Raw genomic sequence first — 12,456 nt, forward strand, 5'->3', positions numbered from 1 at the left:
TTTATTGCACCAAATAATTCATTCATTCATTTCAAATTTGTCTTAATAATGAAGTTGATATTTTCATCATCTATGTAAAGGAAGTGGTAGTTTATCAGATTGAACAAGCTGACTTCATGATCGGAAACTGAAATATCTAACTCCAGTGTTAAGCTAACTCCTAAGACTGCTACTGACCCAGAAAGGAAACAGAAACTTTCACAGTATAGATGCTTAATGAATATTAATTTTTTAATGAATAAATTTTAAAATAATGAGGAAAGGATAAAGGGAGAAAAAAATGAACAACAAAAATGAAGGTAAGGAGAGGAGGGAGGGGAAGGCAGGAAGGAAAGCTGGAAAGGAGGGAGGAAAGGAAATAGAGAAAGAAGCAATGAAAAAGAATTTTTAGAAACTTCAGTGATAAATACATAAAACTACCCCTTGATACTGTTCTTACTATTACCATTAGCAAATTCTTCCTTCAACATAAACATAACTTTGTACTGTGGTATCAGTCAATTCTTCACAGTAGAAATGGAGAATCCTGTGTCTTTCCATATTACCATATTCTTCCATGTAGTTTAATCCCAGAAGCTATTTTTAGAAATTCACTTTCCTTTGACACAAATATCAATAGCTCCATATGAACTATTAATATATTTTTCTAAAGCATCCATGATTCTTTTAAATTTCTTCTTCTACCACCCTATTTAGATTTTTATCTCACTACTTTAATGATTTCCAGGCATTAGACTCTCTCTGTAGACCAACCGAAAAGGCATTTAAAAGCTATCCTAGACTGGTTGCTAGAGAAACATTCTGATATGCTACGTCTTGTAGAAAGATAGTAGGTTGACTTTCTGGACTGGAAGTCATACTGTTGTTAATTATTTGACTTCCTGGGCTCGTTGCTGCAGATTGTGGGTGAAAGTTCTACTTTTATAGATGGTCTGTGAACTGAAAAAAAAAAAAAAAAAAAAGCACAATGTGAGAGCTGTGAATTCAGTTTTCTTTGTAGCTTATTGAGGACTGTAGCCCAGGACATAGCCTCTCAGATAGCTCTGAGGGACTGTTCTGAAGGGGTGGTGGAGAAGGAGGTCAGTATATATATGATTTTGGTGATGGGAGTACTTGCAATCAATTATACACCTCAGTAGAAGTTTGTTGCTAGTCATGAAGAGCAAATGTCTCCATTAGTGATTTTACTGCTTTCCTAGGTATAAGAAGATGCAAGAAATTGTGTTCCTTAAATTTTCTTCTGAAAATATCTATCTGAAACCCTGTTCAGCCAGATTTTCCCAGAGCATCGAGTGCCTCATTCCTGATCTCTGCCCTGAACTCCTTTCAGGGTGTGTTAAAGGTCAGTGACTCTATTGGTTAGTGACTTCATCCTTGTAGAAACAGATGGCAAGTGGCATTATTTAGTTTGCAGGTCTAACCATTGTCCACTTGTATAATCAGTCTCTAATATGGAATATCACACACAACCTGGATAAGTGTGATTTTTCCTCATAATTATAACTAGATGAAGCTTCATTGCAAAAAGCATTACAGAGGTGACATGTATTTTCATTGCTTCACATATGTAGGTATCAATACATAAAGTCATTTTGTCTCATTATTTGTGTGCTAAGTTGAATCACTTGGATATGGTATTGTCTACCAGATTTCTTCATTGTAGAAAATCTTTCACTCTTTGCCATCAATAATTTGTAAGGTGATACTTTGAGATGCTGTAAATATCTTATAAATATCCTGTTCTCCAACAATATTTTATCTAGTCATTTAGCTTCATTGATGATTATGGCACAAAGGGTGGTAAGATAGTGACCTTTCCAATTATCTCATTTTTCACTGCATATTAGCTTTCATTGTCAAGTAAAGAAGAGCTTTTTCTTTACCCTCCTTCCTTCTTTGTTAAAACATCATTATGGATCCATGGAAACTTTTGTTATTCGAATTTTTATAATGTATTACCTTCAATCCTTTTCTTTCTTTCTTTCTGTGTTTTTTTTAATACACAATCTGTATTAAATTTGGCCCAAGGAAACACCTTTTCACTAGGTTCTTGTCCTTTTCACACTTTCACATCAGAATTTGAGCACATACTTGCTTCCTAGAACAACATATTACATGCTTACCTTGTACTTTGTCCCAAATATAGAATCAGCCATTTCTCCAAAGAACATTGGTGCCTTTTATTGGGAACACATTATGACTTTACTTTTAATGCAGAAAAACTGGAATAATATTTTCTACCTTGCTGAAGATATTTGTTAAAACGAAGTTATATTAAAAATATTAGTAAACTTAACATTAAAACTCTGTAATAACTAAATAATCATTAGCAATATAACATATGCCTCCAAATTACTTAATAATTTTCTAAGCAGTCATGGGTTTATTGAACCACCTTGAGCTTTGTACTTACCTTTTCATACGTAAATACACATGAGTATTATTGGACTACATTGGTAAAATAAAACAGGTAAGAATTACAAGGGACAAAGTTTGTTCAGTCACATGTTTCCTTACAGGGACTTTCCTTTTGTAATATAGTAGTAAATAAAAATAGAAATATCACATTTGCTTTCTTCTTTTGTCCCTCGCGGGCTCCTTTCTGCGCTGGTCCGCACCCTGTCTGCCACCGCCCGGCCTGCGGGCACCGCTCTCCACCACTCTTAGGCACCTTGGCCCAGAACAGTGCTAAAGCAGCCATGCTGGGGGTTTGGAGGAATCTGGCAGCCTCTTTCACTTCTCCTGAAGAACGGCCCTTTGGTGAGCCACCCGACCCTCCACGGTATTGCCCATACACCCGGAGTGGCCGCCGATCAGAGACACATCCAGAACAGAGCAATAGTGAAAGGACACCTCGGAGCTGGACAGCTTCCAGACTGCCCGGAGGGCTGCGACAAGGTGGCTATTACCGCAGGAGTCCCAAGAAAAGCAGGCATGACACGGGACAACCTGCTCAACACCCATGCCACAATCCTGGCCACCCTGACCGCTGCCTGTGCCCGCACAGTCCTGAGACCATGATCTGCATCATTTCAAATCCAGTTAACTCCACCATCCCAATCACAGCGGAAGTTTTCAAGAAGCATTCAGTTTACAACCCCAATAAAATATTTGGGGTGACAAGCCTGGACATTGTCCAAGCCAACACTTCTGTTGCAGAACTGAAGGGTGTGGATCGGCTCGATTCAACGTTCTTGTCATTGGGGGCCTTGCTGGGAGGATCATCCCGCTGATCTCAGTGCACCCCCAAAGTGGACTTTTCCTGGGACCTGCTGGCTACCCTCACCGGGTGGATCCAGGAGGCTGGCCCAGAGGTGGTCAAGGCTAAGGCCACAGCAGACCCTGCCACCCTGTCCACGGCATACGCCGGAGCCCGCTGATTTGTCTCCTCCCTCGTGGATGCGATGAACTGAAAGGAAGTTGTCAAATGTCCCTTCGTCAAGTCCCAAGAAACAGACCGTCCGTACTTCTCCACACCATCGATGCTGGGGGGAAAGGGCATCGAAAAGAATCTAGGCATCCACAAAATCTCGCCCGTTTGAAGAGAAGATGATTGCTGAGGTCATTTTTGAGCTAAAAGCCTCCATCAAGAAAGGAGAGGAGTTTGTAAAAAAAAACATGAAATGAGAAGGCGGTTAGCGAGCAGTCCGTCTCCTTAACAAATTAAGGCGTCATGTCAGTGTAAAGCCATTTCAGACACCTTTGCCTTTTCAGTTTGCTTTGATGATGAGTATTGTATGAACAAAACACCCCTTCCAAATCTCGGGTCAGTCTATCTACATCAGTAAAAGCAGGCTTTGATTTTCTTTTTCAAGTTCTCCTACATTTTTTTTTTTCTTTCAAATTTTTGAGTGTGAGAGAAAACAAATTCAAGGGAAGAGGAAAAAGTAAAAGTATATGTAAAAGTTTTGAACTACTCCAGGCAGAGAAAATAATTGCTAATAGTCATACTGGGAACACTTTTGGATTTAATAAGTTAAAAATTAGAAGTTTTATATGAAACAAAGATTAGAAAATAATTAGATTAATTTAATTCTCTCAATACTCTGTGTGAGAATGATGCAGGATGACCTAAACCATAGACTTTTTCGTGTTCTAACTGATACATGATGAATGAGATAAAATTTAGATAACACACAACATGTAACAGGCTTGTAAAATAAGAAAAAAACAGCATGACTTAGAGGGAAGTTTAGAAATCAATTAAAAGTTGAAAGATTTATTAAAATAATTTTGCAATTTAAATGTGACCTTTTTATCTTTTAGGTCAAACCAATCATATATTTCTAACATACTGAACTATCAATAACTCATGTAATATTCCTCTTAAACAGATAAAAAATTCTGCTACAGCAGTAAATGACCAGGTTGCTGTGAAATGATGTTATAATAGTTTCAGTTGTCTTGAAGGAATTGATGTTATATTTATATTAAAAATAATTATTTATTATGAGAATTTTCTACATTAATTCTCTAAATATAATATGGCCCTCAAGGACAAAGTTCACTGTGGTCAACTATTATACAGCATGTATTTTTTATACAATTTCTCATGTCATGGTATAACAAATTACCATGAACTTCATGGCTTAATGCAATACAAATTTATTATCTTACAGTTCTGGAGGCCAGAAGTTTAAAGTCAGTTTCACTGGACTGAAACCAAGATGTCCATCTGGCCAAGCTCCCTTTGGATGAACTAAGGGAGAATTTGGTTCCTCTCCTTTTCCAGCTTCTAGAGTTATATTTCTTGACTCATGGAATCTTCCTCCATCATCAAAGTCAGTGACATAGCTCCTTTTCTCTCTGACTCTGCTTCCCTCTACTTCCTTCACATGGCTTTCTTCTTCTGTAGTCTGTGTTAAATATCTCTTATATAAGGATACATGTGATAGCATTTAGATCTTGACTTTATAATACCTGCAAAGGTTTTTTTTTTGGCCATATGGTAACATTCACAGGTTCCATGGATTAGGGTATGGATATCTTTTGATGATCCATTATTCAGCCTACCACAGCATATAAGGCATAAAATAATCTGTAACACAGTATCTAATGTGTTTCCCTTTAATGTATGAAAAGGAAACTATCAGGAAAACCATTAATAATTAAGAACTTACATACTTAAAGGAGCATATGGTGTCAGAAAATCATGTTTCTACAAATCCTTGGTAAAGAAGGCTGAACTCAAACTCTAAAAGCAGTCATTTTCTTCACCCACAAATCTCCAAGAATGCATAACTGTGAGGACATATCCCGGCCACAGCACTTTTCTGTCAAAAACGCTACCTAGCAAGTGTTTGCCCATGGATGAAAGAGTAGGAATATAAGCAGAATATCATGAGATCAAATGAAAATCAAGAACCAGGTATACCCAAAATGAAGTGAGAATAATGTATATTCCTCTCTACCAATTGTCTAGGATTCTTTATATTTTTGTATATATGTATATGTATATATGCATAAATATATATGTATATGTATGTGTATATATATACAATTATATATATATATATAAACTATAGGTAGACAGATAAATAATTGATCATTTTATAAGTATGTGTGACATGAGTGACTGGATCCACTCTACAATTGGTAGAGACAACAATGGCAGAAAACATAAATACTGTTTAAAATATTTTGTTAAAATCACAGATTAGTAAGAGTAGGTGGCATATATTTAGCTTTAATTTCAAATGAGAAAGGAAAATTGTGCCTTAGCAAACAGAGACCTAGACATATTTTGACATGGCTTATTGTGGCAAGACAAATGTGCCAATTCAGATCTTCACAAGTTCTTAATCAAGACATGAGGCTCAGTGTCTATGTGCCACTAATTGGGCTATTATGTGCTGTCATCTTTGTTAGTTAACTCTTTGTATGTGTATATAATATCTCTTCAACTAGAATTTTCACCCCTGATGGGATATAGCATAGTTTAGGCATTAGACACAATCATGAATAGCAATACATACTCTAAGAAAAATGTTGTTTCCTTTTTGACAATGGTAAACCCAGGAGTTCAAAATTCATTGTCATCTGAAGTCACTCAAGCAAAACTTTTTCATCTATTCTAATGCTTAGTATAGCACCTCAGACATAGCATATAATCAGTAAAATTATACAGAATAGAACTCATTAATGTAATTTGTAAAAAAAAAAATCTGTACCCAGATAAATAATTTATTTTCAATATGAGTACACACACACAAAAAAATAATGCTTCAACATCAGGAAATGCTTAGTCAAATAAGGTGTTGTCACTTTTTCTGTGGAAAAATCATGACTCAGCTGTGATTTGAAGAATGTACACTCCTTATTTTTCATCTATCCTTTATACTCATGGCTTGAATTCACAGACATTGCTGAGATGATTTACCAAGGCTTAAGACAGCTTCTTATAATGAAGAAGGGAAGGTGGATGTTATAGAGACTGTTCTACCTGGGGACTGTTCTATCTGGGCACATGCCCAACCAAAATAAAAGTTATATTTGTAAGTCTAGTTTTCAGTGAGTTATAGTTTTGAAACTAAGTTTAGGACACTAAGATATAAGCATGCATAACCTTGGCAACTACTGAAATGAATGAAGAATGAGTCTAACCCATATCCTTTTTTTCCCTTCCTTTTTGCTGGTTGGAATGAGTATATAATGGTTATAGCTGGAGATGCCATGCTTGACTATGAGAAATCCTTATGAATGGAGACTCTCACAGGTTGAGTCCCTAAAGCAGACACTGAAATGAAGTGTAACATGCAAGATACTTATTAACAGTGCCATTTGGGTCATCCACAGTAGAAGTTAGGAGAAGGAAACAGGATTAGACAGAGGGAAAAGTTGAACTGAGATGGAGGTCCCACAATAGCTTCCAGAAATCTTATGAGATCTTTGGAGCTAGACTTGCCCTTCAAAATAGTTCTATGGTGGGATAAAGTGGCCAGAGCTTTACATTCATGTATTGGTCAATCACTGGCTGTGGGTAACGCTGGGAAGGCATAAGACCTTGAGTGAGGAACTTCTTTGCAGCTGAAGTAACCCCTCAGAGGTTGACAACTGTGTGTTCACAGCTCACCAACAACTGGGAAAACAGATCCTTCAGTGGTGGGCATCTGAAAGTACATCGCATTTTTCAACACAGTGGCCAAGTTCAGTGAGTAATAAGTAGGGAAGTATTGTGAGTTCTGGAACCCTAAGAGAACTTTCCAGACTTGTACTGCCAACCTCTGGACTTTGACATGAGAGAAAACATTCAAACACACTCATCAAACCATCTCCTCCACTAGCATGGCTTTTATTACCATCTTTATGATCTTGTGTCTCAAAATTTACCTCTAATCTAGATCAAGTACCAATGTTATACAGTATACAGAACTACTTGGCATTTCCATTTGAAACAATGACTGCATCTTTATTTCAACTTGAGCAAACTAAAATAAATCATCTCTCCATCAGACAAATTTTCTTTTTGTACTACCAATCTCAGTATATGACACAAAAATGCATGCAGATATTTTTATTTCAAGTCTAAATTTTTAGCTCAGGAAGCATTTTATGAGCTGAGCTTTTTTATAGCATCTCATGATACCGCCATCATTCATTCAAAATTCCCTTTACAAAAAAATTCCCTTCTACAAAGGGGCTATTTTCTCTTATTTCTCTAATCCTTTGTCCACACCATTTTCTCTTTCTATACTTTTATACTTATCTCCCCTCCAATTAACTTTTGGTAATTCAATTGCATTTGTAATTATTTATCACCAAACAAAACATCATAATCTCTTTATATTATTGTGTCTCCAGCACCTACAAAATGCCTGGCTCACAGTAGGTCTATTTTCATACTGAGCAGATGAATGAATGCAAGCTTGAATGAAAGAAGCCCCTTGGTTCCATCTATCCCAGTTTTCTCCCCTTTCCATAGAAGCATGCCACAGTCCAATCTTCGCAGGTTGTAACTGTAGTGAAATATAAACCTGAAAACTATATTAGGATCAAATAACAAACAATGACAAATATTAGAAAAAGTAAATTGGACTTAATTTGTTAAAAAGTGTGGAGTCACAGAAAATTTTTAAGAAGCATTCAGGCAAGAACATGAGTGTTTAAATCCCAGGCTCTAGTTAATTAAAGATAATCAGAATAATCATTTCATTAACTGAATTCTTACTAGAAGTGTATGATCAATGTTAAACTGTGAATCACTTAATAGAAGGAACTCTGAAATCAAGATGATAGAATATTGACTGTGTTCATTAACTCTTCAGGTAACTGTAAAGCACAAGAGGGGGAAAGGAAGTGGCTTAAAACTGAAAGACTATGATAACAATTTAATGTGACCTCCAAGAGTGTAAAGACACAGAACAAAATGCATTAAAAATGAGATGAGGGAAATATAATTGGAGCGGAAAATAATTTTTTAAGTGCAAAAATATAAGATATGCAAGTGTGGCACATACATAGCTAAGTGTCATAGTAGATAACAAACTAGCCATGATCAGTGAATCAGCTCCAGGGAAGGCAAATGTAGTGTTAAATTGTAAGTAGCAACAGTATACCCGGAGATGATGCAGATTCTCAAATTATATTCTCAGTGTTTTGTCTGTTCTCTTTCTTTTCTTTACACTTAAATCAAGGCACTTTATGGAAAATGTGGGGCAGATACACAGAAAGGAAATATAAATTGTTAATTAGTAAGTTCAATAAAGAAAGAGTAAATAAGAAGTGACCATACTGAAAGGTGACTAAGAGTTATGTTCTGCAAAAGGTGGTGTCCAGGCCATTTCCACCAAACTTTATAGTTTGGAAGGGATTAAGAGATAAGAGTAACATGGCAGACTACATATGAGGGATGAATTCCAAATACTTGAAAAAATACCAACATAAGTTGCTATAAAGACAAAAATAAAAATTGATTACAACTTTCTTAGAGTGATTTAAGTAAAATTCTACTGAACAGGAAATTATGCATTAAATCTTTTTGAGTTACCCTTATCCATTATAAACATTTTGATATTATCATTCTTAATGTTGGTCAGACAAACTGATTAAAAAATATATTGCTCAGTGTATACATTTATAAATAGAGAAAATGACAGTGCTGTGGAGAAAGAAAGGATCTAACACTGAGGCAAACATGACACAGTGGAACGAGTCCCAGCCTCACAAGTGATCTTGCAAATGGTGATGATGGGTATTACCAGTGATTCACGGGTTCTCTGCTGGGAGCCATGCTGATCACATTCTGTGCTTAGTCACACTGAATTCTCTTAATGATTCTATGGATAGACACAATCATCAATCTCAGTTTTAAAAGGAGGAACAGGCTTAACAAAATTAAGCACACTCATGCGCTGGAATATGTACCCTATCTTGTGTTTGCTGGACACTACAATACATGTTCCTAACCATAAATAATACTGGAGTATCAGTCTCAAGTAAATAGAAGAGTCAGGTTGTTTTGTTTTTTACTGCATCCCCAATCACATGGTATTTACTTAAATATTTGTTGAACTAATGTTAAAAATGGAAAATTCTGGAAAATAAATTGAGATAAAATGAAGATGCTAAAGAATCTACTGAGTATAACACACTCCTTCATTGTAAATGGATGGTATATGGACTGAATTGTGCTTCCCTAAAATTCATATGTTGAATCCCTAACCCTCAATGTGATTGTATTTGGTGACAGGCCCTCTAAGAGATAGCTAAGGTTAAATGAGGTCATAATGTTGAGGCCTGAATCCAATAGAACTAGTACCCTTTAAAAGAGGCAGAGACATCAGAGATCTTTCTCCACAAGCACACAGGAGGACTCAGCAGGAAGGCAGTCATTTGTGAGCCAAGAAGAGAGTTTTCAGCAGAACCTGAACCTTGCCAGAACAATGATCTTGGAATTCCCAGCCTCTACAACTGTGAGAAAATTAATTTCTGTTAGTTAAATCACACAGTAGTATTTTGTTATGGCAATCTGAACAGACGAAGACAATAGCTTTACTTTAAAAGGACTGCACTAGGGGCTCCCCTGGTGGTGCAGTGGTTGAGAGTCCTCCCGCCGATGCAGGGGACACGGGTTCATGCCCCGGTCCAGGAAGATCCCACGTGCCATGGAGCGGCTAGGCCCATGAGCCATGGCCACTGAGCCTGCACGTCCAGAGCCTGTGCTCCACAATGGGAGAGGCCACAACAGTGAGAGGCCCTCGTACCGCAAGAAAAAAAGAAAAAAATAAAAAAGGACTGCACTAAAAATCATATAGTTTATAATGTCAGGTTAATAGGCTGAGAGCTCAAGTACAGACCTTAGCACCATAAAGGATAAAGTCAGAGAACAAAGTGATGAGGATGCCAGCTTTTCCTAAGAAAGTATGACTTTAAAGACATTCACCACTGTTATGCACCAGTTAAGAGCCAGACAGGGAGAGTTGTTGTTGTTTCCATTATTTTTGAAGATGTTTGCTTGCTTAAATCTGGGATAGGCACACTTCTGAATTATCTCTTTGTGCTTTTATTTTTGATACATTGGCTTCTGCTGATATTAAACAGATCAGATTTTGCAATATTCATGTAATATTTACAATAATTACACATTGGCAGGGAAAAGTAGCATAGAATTAGGATCGTGGAATACCTGTTGGGGTGGAAACACTAAGAAAATCTCCTTATAAAAGTGTTTTCAGTGTCATGTTTTTAATATTCTCTTTTTTTTCATTTCTAATATCACTCAATCAATGGCCTTAGTTGAGGGCTAAGCTCATAGTTTTAAGAGACTAACATGACATATTATTTCCCTTTAATTCAATGCTCAGGTAAGAAGTTGATTAATACAGAAATTTTTAAAAAGATGAGTTGGTTTGTGTTTACTTAAAATTATACAATGACCTAAAAATGGGTAAACACAAATGCACCATAATGTCACTTCCTTGATTAGCCTTTTGAGTTACTCACTTTCAGTTGCAAAAAGTTTAAATGAGAAAACTAAATAAACAAATCGCATTGAAATTCTTTTTTAAAAAGGCACTGAAATGTTAGGAGTAATTACAGATTTAAAAAAATGTGGTAGAGGGTTACATAGAGAAAGATTTCTCCAAAATATAAATTTGTTGATATTTAGTTTTCTATTCTAAACTATGATTTGATCTTCTATGTCCCTCATGTATGATTTATTTTCTGAGGAGAAAGCTTTTTTATTAGGATGTGATATCTAATCCAATATTTTTTTTAAATGCTCTTCATCATTTCCTGTAAAAATAAGGTGAGAAAAGGCTGTTAAATCATCAAATTATCATTGGGAATATAGGCCTTAGAGTTATATCTACAGCAAAAAGTATCTGATTGACTTTTAAAAATGTAACTCTAGCTCTTCACAATATATCATTCTAGTTAAATTCTTAATTATTTAGCCATAATGGGAAATTTCACAGCCTTCTGCCTTTAAGTTTTAAGCTTCCCTGAACCTAATTTCCTTATCTATATTTTGAAAAGAAAATTTACAGTAATATGGTAGACAGAACTGACATGTGAAGTTCCCATTCTGTTCAAACACATAAAAATCTTCATAACAAGAACATTTTAATTCATAACAAAGTTTTCAATTCAAAGCAACACTCTATTTATAATTTCACTCAGAGTAATAAAACATGTGCTATTTAGTCTTCTATATAACATTAATTATTGTTTCAACTTATTTGGTTTAAAATATTTGTGTGTATTCAAGAAGTGAGTACTGGACATGTAAAGACTGAAACATAAATAAAAGTATATTCATTGAAAAAACAAAATGAATATTATATTTTCAAAAATGGAGATAAAATTTAACAATTTCATTTTAGCCGGTATTATACAGAGATTCCATAGCTCATCACAAACATGTTAAGGACGTATAAAACCTGAAATATCATTTTTATAGCCCAAGTAAAGTATCTTAGTGTAAATAATTTTAAATAGCATGCTATGCTACACTCATGGGTTAAGCAAGACCATCTTAATTTTTTATTAGCTATGTAGACTATGCATATTAAGGGCTACTTTGAAAATGTCATTTTCAAAGTGAAAATCTTTTTCACTTGTTTAAAACCACAACAGCCAAATTGTTACTTAGAAACATATTTGTTTCAAATTCCATTTTTGAAATGTGCCTCTGCTAGAACCCCTGCAGTTGAGTTACCTGAAGTTTTTAAACTCTTATGTTACATTATTCGGGTCTCTGAATCTCCATAAGCTTTTACAGACACATTTTTTTCTGTTTGAGTAGCACTTTCCATCAATGTTAATGAATATTTTTACAACAACGACTTGTAAAGAACCATTCTGTCCATTAAATTACATGGGACTTTTAGCATCATCTTGAAAAAAAGATGCATCAGCTGTTTCCAACCACTTTAAAATACCAGATATATAGCTTCTAGACTACAAAATGAAGTTGGCAGAACTTGTATAAAAATGCTCTTGATATTCTCATTC

General features: G+C 35.5%; 1 pseudogene; it reads left to right on the top strand.

Moving 5' to 3' along the window:
• Positions 1-2,377: 2,377 nt before the first annotated feature.
• LOC132490416 (malate dehydrogenase, mitochondrial-like) lies at positions 2,378-3,627 on the top strand (annotated as a pseudogene).
• Positions 3,628-12,456: the final 8,829 nt, after the last annotated feature.

Source organism: Mesoplodon densirostris, chromosome 5, assembly GCF_025265405.1.
Source record: "Mesoplodon densirostris isolate mMesDen1 chromosome 5, mMesDen1 primary haplotype, whole genome shotgun sequence".
Taxonomy (NCBI): domain Eukaryota; kingdom Metazoa; phylum Chordata; class Mammalia; order Artiodactyla; family Ziphiidae; genus Mesoplodon; species Mesoplodon densirostris.